The following is a 12923-nucleotide window of genomic DNA, read 5'->3' on the forward strand; positions in this document are numbered from 1 at the left end:
TCCTTAATTTTCTATCTCTGAATGTTTTTACAGCACATTTGAAAATTATTGAATAAAATAAGTGCTTTTACCAGTAAATATAAATGAGTCAGTATTATTGGAGTCTATTTGTGAAAACAAATTATTTCCATATGAAACTCCCTCCAAACTCACCACTAATTTATCCTTAAGAAACAATAAATAATGTCTAATGAATCATTATTTATCTAGAAATCTATTCAAAATGAAGTTGTTATTCTTCTGTTTTAATCATCACAAACTAAAATTTACTTACTTTTTTTAATGTGCTTTTCTTTGAAGCTTGGTAAAGTCTTATCATGTTTGCTAAAATCAGAGCATTCAGAGTTAAATAAATGAATAGATCACTAGTAATATTTAAGCTTTCTGCATGTTCTGATAAATACCCAAGCTGTCACAAAGTGTTACATAACATGATGAAGATATAGAAATAGCATGCTTAAACTAATAATTCTAATAATTCACCTAAGAATATTAGTAGGAAAAATGTAGGTGTCATTTGAAATTGGAATGGTAATTTGAAAAAGAGGAATGTAATTTTTCAGACAATGTAATAAGAATACAAATATCAATAATGTTCACAAGAAAATATAGGAAGTGCTAAATACCAGGTATTAAAAGTGATTTATATAGTTTCACATAAATATAGTCAACTTATCTTAGACAAAGGAGCAAGTGGCAATTGCAACTGGAAAAAGAAGTCTTTTCAACAAATGATGCTGAAGCAACTAGATATTCACATGCAAAATAATGAATCTAGATACAGTCCTTACATCCTTTACAAATATTGACTCGAAATGAGTCAGATGTAAACATAAAACACAACACGGCAAAACTCCTAGATGATAACATAGAAAAAAATCTAGATGACTTTGGGCACAGCAGTGATTTTTTAGATAAAATAGCAAAGACACAATCCATGACAGAAATAATTGATAAGCTGGACTTCATTAAAATTAAAACCTTCGGTCTGTGAAAGATACTGTCAAGGGAATAAGGCAAGCCACAGACCAGGATAAATATTTGCAGAGGACACATCCAGTAAAGAACTCTTATCCAAAATATACAAAAAATAATTCTTAAAATTCAAAAAATAAGAAAATGGACAACTTAATTAAAACCCAATTAAAAATGGGCAAAGGATGTGAATAAACACCTCATTAAAGAAGATAAATAGATGATAAATAATCACATGAAAAGATGCTCATTAGGAAAATGCAAATTAAGACAAAAATGAGCGACCACTACACCAGGGTGCCTAACTGGCTCAATCGGTTAAGCGTCTAACTCTTGATTTTGGTTTAAGTCATGATCTCATGGTTTGTGGGTTTGAGCCCTGTGTCAGGTTCTCTGCGAACAGGGTGGAGCTTGCTTGGGGTTCTCTCTCTCCCTCTCTCTGTGCCACTGTCTCGCTAATGAGTGTGTATGCACATGTTTTCTCTCAAAATAAATAAATTAATATATATTTTTTTAAATTGAAAACACTTGACAACACTAAATACTGATGAGGACATGAAGCAACGAACTCTCATTCAATGCTGGAGGGAATGCAAAGCCGTATAAGCACTTTAGAAGACAGTTTGTCAGTTTCAAAATTAAAATTCTCTTTTCATATGATTCAGCAGCAATCACACTTGATATTTACTTACTTAAATGACTTGAAAACTTACATCCATACAAAAATTTGCACATGCATGTTTATAGCAACTTAACCCCAAATTGCCAAAACTTAGAACCAACCAGATGTCCTTCAGTAGGTGAATGGATAAACTCTGGTACACCCAGACAGTGTAGTACTATTCAACACTAAAAGAAATGAGCTACCAAGCCATGGAAAGACACAAAAAAACTTTAAATGCAAATTGTAATGTGAAGAAGCTAGTATGAAAAGGCTACATACTGTATGATTTCAACTGTATGACATTCTGGAAAAGGAAAAACTATGGACCCAGTAAAAATATCAGTGGTTGCCAAGGGTTAAGGGATAAGGAAGGATGAATAAACAAAGTTCAAAGGATTTATAGGATAATGAAACTATTATATATTATACTGTTGTGGTGGATACATGTCATATATTTGTCCAAATCATTACAATGAACAATATTGAAGAGTGAATCCTAATATAAAGTATGGACTTTGGATGATAATGATGTGTCAATATATATTCCTCAGTTGTAATGAGGGTACCAGTCTGGAGCAGATGTTGATAACAGAGACGCTGTGCATGTGCAGGACAAGGGGAATATGGCACTTGCTGTTCAATTTTGCTGTAAATCTAAAGCTGCCTACAAAAACAAAATTTTAAAGAGACTTAAAAAAAGGGAAAAATACTGACAAATTTATTTAGGTCAAATATTAAATATTGTTTATTAATTTTTCAAACAAGGTACTTTAGAGGATCAGCACATAAGTACCAATATAAAATTTTTCAATTAACAGTTTTCTGTGTTAATAAAATATCCAGGTATAACAAAGACATTGGATTAACTAACATGTATTCTCTTATGATTGCCTTCATTCTGAAATTTCTCAACATAGTTGTTGTGAACCACAGAAACAAAATTTATATTCTGCATTTGTTCTTCCTTGAATATGAAGTTATGTGTCAATATTAGATACAGTTAGTAAAATCATATTTCAAAAATTATTTAATTTTTTACACATCATTAGGTAAATTGTTTTTAAAAAACGGTCTTTCTTTTTTAAGGCTTAGGTAGTTCTATTCCAAAATTCAAAGAAGTAAATATCCCAGGTGAAAACAATATTTAGAAAATGTGAAGATAAAACCAAATAATTGTCAATATTGTCAATTAAAAATTTTTATTGTTAAAAATGGATATCTACATTCACTAGTCTCTTCAGTATTCATTTTCATACCCTAATAATAATATAATATACATATATTTTTAAATAGATTACATTAAAATATATTTTAAAATAGAAATATTTAAAATAGATTACATAACAATAAACTATCACCAATTGAAAGTGAAATCACGAATACATGTGAACAATTTTAGTGTTTTTACTTGGAATAATCATAACTATTTTTTCTGCATGTTTCTAAATTAAATCTCAAAATATTCTACTTTGAATTAAAAATATGAGATTCCAAATATGAGGTAGTCAGATACGCACATAGTATCACTAGCATATCAGCTAAATGAAATAGCTTTGTCTTTGTTGTTCACCTATTTCATACATTATTGCACATCCCACAATTGCAATCAGGCCTGATACAGGGTAGATACCAGATTAATGTATAAGTGGGTATTTGGATAAATGAATGAATGTTTATATTTGCAGTCAAAATAATTGACTTTAGTATCTGCCCAACTGTTAGAATACAAACTTCAAATAAATTAAAGTCACATTTAAATCTGGAATTTAAAATGACAATTTAATTCAAATGTTAGCCATATGACACAGCATAAAACAAAGGAAAACACTTTGTTACCAAATACCTAGAATAAAATGGTGATTATAAAATGTCCTTTTAGGGGTGCCTGGGTGGCGCAGTCGGTTGAGCGTCCGACTTCAGCCAGGTCACGATCTCGCGGTCCTTGAGTTCGAGCCCCGCGTCGGGCTCTGGGCTGATGGCTCAGAGCCTGGAGCCTGTTTCCGATTCTGTGTCTCCCTCTCTCTCTGCCCCTCCCCCATTCGTGCTCTGTCTCTCTCTGTCCCAAAAATAAATAAACATTGAAAAAAAATTTTTTTTAAATGTCCTTTTAATTGCATAGGTAAGTACATAATAAAATAAAGATTATCTCCGGGGCCAAGATGTAGAGTAGCAGAGGGTATAGATGAAGAATTTAAAGCTGTTCCCAGAACATACTATGTAAAGCTCAAAATTATGCACATATGTAACTATGATAAAACAAATAAAACTCAATGTATTTAAAGTCAATAATTATTGTAAAGGAAATAAAAAGAACAGAAAAAGAAAGCAGGAAGGAGGGAAGAAGAGAGGGAAGAAGCAATGCACATGACACACATCGTTCCTGCCTCAGATGTAGAGCGAGATAACAAAATTGAACTTTTATAAAATATTTCATAAATAAACATTTCATAAAATAGGCCCCACTGGCAAAGCTGTCTCTGGAGATGGTACACTGTGTCATTTCTGATTTGTCAGTATCCATTCATACCAATGATTAAAAAAAATCATGTAAGTTTGTGTTACAGAATATAAGGCTTCTCCTTTAGGAGAGAGTGCTATTCTGGTTACCTTCATCCTATATTAAATGTGTTGGAAATAACTGCATCCATATTTAGACTCTGCTTTATGAGTTTGGGACCATCTCACTTATGGTACCTCACACTTGTGAGTTTGAGGCATTCTCAGAGTTTGGAGAAAAACAAGAGTGAGGGTGAGAGTAAAAGGTGAAAAAAAATTTTTAAAAAAGAGTGAAAGGTGAGATTCACACAGGTTCGATATTCTACTGGGGTTCTTCATCAGATAGGTAAGATTCTGCTTGGCTGATCTGGGAAAAATGCATGTACATTTAATAAAGTAACAAAAATGGAGAGACAAAACTACTCATACTTTACTGAGGGGGACTAGATAGGATATAGGTACTTAACATTAAATGATAATTACAATCTGCTAAATCATGGTGAGAGATTAGATCACAGTGTATCACATATCTCTAATTCCAGAAAAAAATATTGCAATTTCATAGGATGAAACAGATAGTGGAGGTAACAGATAATGGACTTACCAACGTCCAGTAATGGAAAGATATGAAATGCAAGACAAAGAAAGAAAAATATCTAGGGTTATGTCTACCTTGCTGTGAAAGACTATGACTAGGTTGAGTAAAGTATGAGTGAAACCACAATGAGGCTGAGGACTACTAACACATCTTGTGGCAGGCAAGTTAAGCAGAAGTCACCATGAGTAAAATTAATGGGAATGAGAGTGATAGAAAGACATGAGTATGTAGTGAAAAAATATTTCAGAATTGAAAATATAATAAATAGGGAATTTTTGACAAATACTCATTTTAGTGTTTGTTATTTGTTGGTTGTCTAAAGTATAGTGAAGATGATTATAACAAAAAATATTAAAACAGTGAGACCAGAATTTTAGAAGAGTCTTCACTGCATTTTAAGATTTCCAAAAAGGATGATAGAGGATGATTTCAAATAAGAAGATTGTGATCCATGAGCAGAAATCATTGAAGGAAGAAGAGAATGAGTGTCTTGGAGTTTAGAAGACAGCCCCAGTAAGGAAGATGGTAAAATGTTTTCAGGACATAAAAAACATGAAAAGGAACTATTGGGAAATGGAGGCTTTAGCGGAAGAGAGAACCAAAGCATATTTGGTTCCTTTGCCAAAGTCATCAAGTCTTAAAAAGACATTAGAAGAAAATGCAGCTTACTTTGGAGAGCATCTCATAAGGTATAATAAAACTAGAAAAAAATGTCATTAATGAGCGACTGCAAATGAAAAGTCAAAATGATAAGGGAGTTTGTTCATGATAAAGATGTTGTCAGAAAGTGATTACAAAACTTAAGTATAAGAGGATCACATTCTAACACACTTTATATTTAGATTTTGATTTAGTACTGCAAAACAGAGAGAGCTGTTAAAATTTAGCAATTTGCTATGCATCACACATGTATTTATCTTTTCATTCAAATATAATAGGACAGTATTCTACTGTGCTTTTATAATGTCTAGCAATTATTTGAACTTTGCCACTGGCATAGTAAAAATTCAAACACACTCAAATAAATTCAAGGGTCCACAAAAAGTAATACACGATTGTTATTGAAGTTTGCGGATTAAACCTGCCTAGAATCACAAAGATCTAAATCTTGTTGTTATGAGATATTTACATTCAAGTCCATGTGAGTCATTAACAGAAGTAATCACATTCAGTATATTGTTACATAAACTTCAAATGTCATTCAACTGGAACTTCTGGTTCACTGTCAAAATAACAAAAATAAAATATTACTGTGATTGTTAATTATGAATCCTAATACAACACTTAGTATGCTAGAAAAACAGGTTTAATTACAAGTGGCATTTACTTATCTTATTCTGGAAGTAGCAAGTTATAGTAGAATCTTAAGTAGTCATTACATATTTACTTATGAGAACTAAAAAGAACTCTCATAAGTGGTATAAAATATTTTATTAAAAACAGATACATTTAGTATCTTTCAGTAATAAAATATTATGTTTCTATAAATCAAAGGCAAATTCATAAGTTCAAGACAATTACTCTGTATTTCATGTAATAATTATGTACATATGGGGACACCTGGGTGGCTCAATCTCTTAAGCGTCCCACTCTTAATTTCAGCTCCGGTCATGATCTCACAGTTTGTGAGATTGAGCAATGCATTGGGCTCTGTACTGACAGCATGGAGCCTGCTTGGGTTTTCTCTCTCCATCTCTCTGACCTTCCCCACTTGTGCTCTTACTCTCAAAATAAATAAACATTAAAAAAAAATAATTCAACACATATTTAACTGTTCACCCTATTCCAATCCTATGAGAGTTTCCAGAGATACAGAAATAGTAAAGGTGGCTTATTTTAAACCATAAAAGTCTTTACAGTTTTTTATATTGAATATATTTGTCAATATTAATTACCTTAGAAAAGTTTAAATACATGTCAATTAAGTTGTCCTGGTGGGAATATTCAGTTCTTTTATATTATTAGAACTGAATAGTAGTGAATATTAGCCTCTGAATTTATGCCCCTGATATAACGTTGGTTACTTCTGGCCATTTTGATGCTATATAATTGAACAATACAAAATCTCAGTGGTGTAAAAAAGTGCTTTTATGCACGTTTATGTCTCTGTGTGTTGATGAGTGTGGCTCTTCTTATATGTCATTCTAGGGCTTGGACTGAAGAGGCAGAATCTACTAGGGTTATATAGTCTTCTCACTGAGGAGACAGAAGTACACATATGACAGATAGAACACACAATGTCTCTAAAAAGACCCAGGTTGGGAATTGGCCTGCCATCACTTCTGACCACATTCTGTTACATGACCAAGCCCAAAATTAGCGGCTCAGAGACAAATGCACTCCCCCTAGTGAAAGAAACCACAAAGTCACATGGTAAATACTATAGATTCAGGGGCAGGGAATGAAATGGGAATGGTGATCACACTTCCAATATTATTCCAATATAGGCTAAAGTGGTGTATATAGTTTTGACCTAACTGCGTTTTATGAAGAAGCTCATTTTAAAGAGAGAAATAAAAGTACAAAATTGAAGGCTGAGTTATCATGAAAATAACTTACTTACACTTGATTATTTGTAAATACTACTGGAAAGCTTAAGTGTACTTCTGAATGCCATACAGAATAAATACATTTTCTATAGTGGTAATTTCCAAATTATGTTGGGTGTCAGAATCACATGGAAACCATGTTACATAAAATATTGATGTGCAGCCCTTTAATTTGGAGATATTTATTGAATAGGTGTTAGAGTACTCAGATATGTGAATTTTTAACAGAGTCCTCAAATTATTTTGATTCTTAACACTATTTCAAAACTATTGGTGTAGTGGTATACTTTACTGGTTATGCCATAACGTTTTGTTAAATTCAACCACTTTTCAATATTTGCAAGGAGAGTTCCTATGAAATCTTCTGTTAAATAAAAATGGGAATTTGGCAATGGCTTTATAGAATCCTTTTTAATTTTTTTTTTAATTTAAGTATAGTTGACACACAACGTTACATTAGTTTCAGGTGTACAAATCATAATTCAACTTCTCTATGCGTTATGTTATACTTACCACAAGTGTACGTACATCTGTCCACCATACCACACTATTATCATATAATTGCCTATATTCCTTATTCTGTGCCTTTTATTCTTGTGATTTATTCACTCCATACTGGAGGTCTGTATCTCCCATTCCCTATCACCCCTTTTGCCCATTCCTCACTCCCTCTCTTTCTCTGGCAACCACCAGTTTCTTCTCTGTATTTATAGGTCTGATTCTGTTTTTTGTTTATTCATTTTAAAAAATTTTTTAAGATTCCCTATACTTTTTATATTCCCTATATATGACTGAAATCATATGGTATTTGTCTTTCTCAATGTGATTTATTTTACTTAGCATGATACCCTCTAGGTCCATCCATGGTGTTGCAATGCCAAGATACCATCCTTTTTTGTGCTTAGTAATATTCTATTATATATGTATACACACACACACACACACACACACACACACACACGTATGTACGCCATATCTTCCTTATTCATTCATCTTTGGGTAGACACTTAGGTTGTTTCCATATCTTGGCTATTGCAAATAATGCTGTATTAAACATAGCAGTACCTGTATCTTTTCAAATTAGTGTTTTTATTTTCTTTGGGCAAATAACAGTAGTGGGATTACTGGATCCTATAGTATTTCTATTTTTAATTTTTGAACAACCTCCATAATCTTTTCCACAATGGCTGCACCAGCTTACATTTCCAACAACAGTGCACTAGGGTTCCTTTTTCTCTACGTCTTTGCTAATACTTATTCCTTGTTTTTCTTGTTTTTTCTTTTTTTAATCATTCTGACAGGTGATATCTCATTGTGGTTTTGACTTGCATTTCTTTGATAATTAGTGAAGTTTAACATCTTTTCATATATCTGTTGGCCATCTGAATGTCTACTTTGAAAAAATGTCTATTCAAGTCCTCTGACCAGTGTTTGAGTGGATTGTTTTTTGACATTAAGTTGTATAATTCTTTATATAGTTTGGATATTAACCCCTTATTGGATATATCATTTGCAAATATCTTCTCCCATTGAGTAGGTTGCCTTTCCATTTTGTTGATGGTTTTGTTAATGGTGCAAATATTTTTATTTTGATATAATTTCAATTCTTTATTTATTTACTTTTTAATTTCCTTTACCTTAGAAGATCAATCTAAAAATGTTGGTACAGCAGATGTCAGATGAATTATTGTGTTCTCTTTTTGATTTTTATGTCCTTATTCACATTTAGGTCTTTAATCGATTTTAGATCTTTAATTCATTGTGAATTTATTTTTGTGTATGGTGTGAGAAAGTTACATTTCATTTTTTTGCATGACATTTTTCTTATGCCACATTCAATTTCTGTCTTTTCTTAAATGACTTACCCTTTAATATTCCAAATCAGTCACTTATTATAATGATCACTATTGTTTTCAAAATTAATAATATAAAAAGTAGATCTACAAAAAACACTGTAACCCATAGGTAGTTTCTCAGGGTTTCAGAATAATTTTGTAATTTGCAGGTGAAGAAACTGAGGCTCAGACAGGTTAATTACATTTCTTAGGACCAGGCCTCAAAACTCATGTCTGTCATGCTGTTTTCACTCTGCTATGTTACTCTGGTGACATTAAGACAGAACTTTTATCTGCCTGTATATCTGGTTAAAACAGTAACAGCACATTGTTTAAACATTCATATTTGGTAATATAATAACTAACTGTCTGACCATAAGAAAGTAATTTACCCTAACTTCCTCCCCCCCATTATCCTCATCTGAAAGATGGAAACAACAGTAGTACCTACCTCATAGTATTCTGTGTATAAATGAGATTATATATTCAAAAGCAATTAGATACTAGAGATTGGCTAATAATTACTGACAACATTTATTCAATATTTACTATAACTTCATAAATTTGGGTGAAGGTTTCAGTGAGTAAACATAGGTAAAAACAGTCAAACTGTCCAGAACATCATAAAGGTTAGTAAACTGTAGTTTTACACTAAGTTCCAAGATTAACTGGATATTTTTTCATTGTTCCCTACAAACTGACATATCATAAATTAAGCAATTATTAGTAAGAGAACAGATTATATATACAAATTTGACTTCATGTATTTAGGGTGATTTTTATGATTCTCCAAGTTCATTAGGCTGTCTAGGAAAAGATATGTGCAAAAAAACTTAAAATTTTTCAACAAATTTTAAGTGGAGACTATCAGTTGATTTAAAGTATGAGTACTTTCCCAAAAGTTAGGTTTGTGTATACCTCAAGACAAAAAAAAATGTCATATCAGTACAAGAGAATACATAAAGACATATAAAATGGATAACTAAATATGTAATTAACATCACGCAGAGCAATGAGCAACAAGCAAGTACAATTAAAATTTAAATCCAAAATTGATGTATAAGAGTAAGCTATGTTATAGGAAAATTTCTATACCAGTAACGAATAGGTTTAGATGAACAGAATTCAGTGGAAGTAACCATGACTTTATGCTTACTTTAGTTTTCAGAATTTAATCTGTTTCTTTGAGAAATAATTTATTAAGATCCTCAGCACTAATAATGGCTTCTAACTCTACCATTTTTTCAAAGGAAAACAATTAAATTAATTAATTTAGTAATTAAATAAATAAGGTGGCAAACTACTATAGTTCCTCATTTATTATACGGTATATAGTCCTGAAATGACAATGCCATTTAAGATTAGATTTAAAAAAAGAAAAAAGATGCTGCTGGATGGTTTCTTCTTTGATGTTTATATGCACTCACAGTATAAACGTAACTAGCGGATATATGCATAGAGCTGATGTGCACACCACCTCTACCATTCACCACACCTGCAGTCTGAGTGCTATTGTCCCAAATACATGTTTAAAAATGTTTTTAGATGCCCCGAACAACGAGAACAAATTGATGATGGGAATAATTATTGAGACTGTATTTATAGGTAGGGCTTAATGAACATGTAAACTCTGGCAACTTGTGTTTATATAACATTATCACTACCTGCAGACTGAAGGAACATAATTGGGTAATAAAAATTTACTTACCTTTTTTCCTAAAGGTCTCCCTACTTTAATGACAACTAATTTAAACAGAAGATGTTATAGTATCATCAACATTGCAGGGAGTTTTGAAGATTTGAATTAATCTACACAAAGTGCTTACAACAGTGTTTGAAAAAGAGTTCACTGTTATTATTATTACTATAATATTATTATTATCACTTTTATTAATTTTGGCTCATGTTGAACATGTTATTACCTAGCTATCTCTAGTTATTTTGGTCCTTGGGTATTGTCCATATATGGGGATAATAGAAATGCATTTTATATTGAAAAGTAGGGAATCTATATATTATGTATATGATTTATGTTTCTTTTAAAAAGATCATCAATACTTTCTTTTTTTGAATTCTGTTTTTGGATAAAAAGGACAGTAGAGCAGGGAAGAACTCGTATTTATAGAAAGTGTCAAAAAATGAGTTCTCTTCTTTCAGGTCATTGCTTATGATCTCAGAAAAAAAAGCTATTAAAAAAGAAATAAAAAACTTATCTCTAGAGGAATGTGAACCACATGTTTGGAAAAAGACTCACTGACTGATTCACAAAGGCTAACAAAACTGTGAAAGAAAATATTTTAGAGAACAGCTGCTTTGACATAGAAAGAATAATAGTGAGTGCATTAATTTAAATGAAATCATGAAAAATCATAGGGAGTGAAAGGCAGTAGTTTTGATCCCATAGGGTTGTAGACTTCAAACTGGATTTGAATAGAATCCGAATGGACTGGACATTTTAACACAAGGAAGTGAATATAATCTTCCAGTAATACTAAGTATGATAGGATGGGATTTATAATTGAAATATCCCATGGTAAGACCATACATTATGACAGAAAATGGCCTTGATAGAGGGAAGAGTAACTTGTTATGAAGGTATATATTTTTATGGGAAAACATAAATCTGGGACTTCATAAAGCAAAGTACACTAAAGTAAAGCCTCCCCTTCCAGTCCTCTATCTAGAGTATCTCCCCTGACAACCTGTGTACCAGTACCACAGGATTATTTGTCTTACTCTGATCATGCCATAGGGTTTCACAATTCCAAAATTGCTATTGTATTTTTCTTTTAGAATGCACAACTATCAATACTAAATGGTTACTCCACTTTTACATTTAGGGGTTAATGCTCTCAAGGTTTCCTAATACACTTCTCCTCTTTAAAACCAACACAACACAACACAAGTTCCATGTAATGTTGTGTAGATTCTATTCCAATCTTTGACACTTCTATAAATCTGGGTTTGTTCAATGGAGCTTCTGAGGGGCAATATTGTAGTCATTCACTTCATGATTATTTGTATAGATATGTGTTGGGCATTCTGCTAGGCGCTGAAGATACAGTAATGGAAACGATCTTGGCACATGAGGGAAACAGTGAGCCACCAAGGTTAGGGCTAAGAGAAAACACGGGTTGTGTTAAACAATCTTGGCAGATTGAGGATTGGAATTGTTTTTTTTTTAATTTTTTTAATGTTTATTTATTTTTGAGAGAGAGAGAGACAGGGTGAGAGAGACGGAAACACAGAATCCGAAGGAAACTCCAGGCTCTGAGTTATTAGCACAGAGCTTGATGTGGGGTTTGAACCCATGAACTGTGAGATCATGACCTAAGCTGAAGTCGAACACTTAACTGACTAAGCCACCCAGGCGCCCGAGGATTGGAAATTTTATCTTAAGTGAATGGAAGTGCATTCAACTATTTGAATATTTCAAATGCCACAACCAGATTTGCATTGGATGATGAACAATGGATCTATGAAAAGGAAGAGAAGAGCTTAAATATAGACAGAGCAATTAAACAGTGATTTTTAGAAGGCTACAAACTAATAGGCTACTAATTTAAAGACCTGGAGAAGGATTGTGGCTGTATCAATAGAAAAATAAGGATGAATTCAAGAGGAATAGAGTCATAGTCACACATAATCATGCACTTTCTCATGATGCTTCCTCCTGCACCCACATTTCCCTTTGTTGGATTGGTGAACATCTAGTTATTTTTTAAGACTAACTTCAAGCAGCATTCATAAGATTCATTTTATGGATCGTTCCAGATCCATACACTTGAATTCTTATGTGGTCACAT

Source organism: Prionailurus viverrinus, chromosome B3, assembly GCF_022837055.1.
Source record: "Prionailurus viverrinus isolate Anna chromosome B3, UM_Priviv_1.0, whole genome shotgun sequence".
NCBI lineage: Eukaryota > Metazoa > Chordata > Mammalia > Carnivora > Felidae > Prionailurus > Prionailurus viverrinus.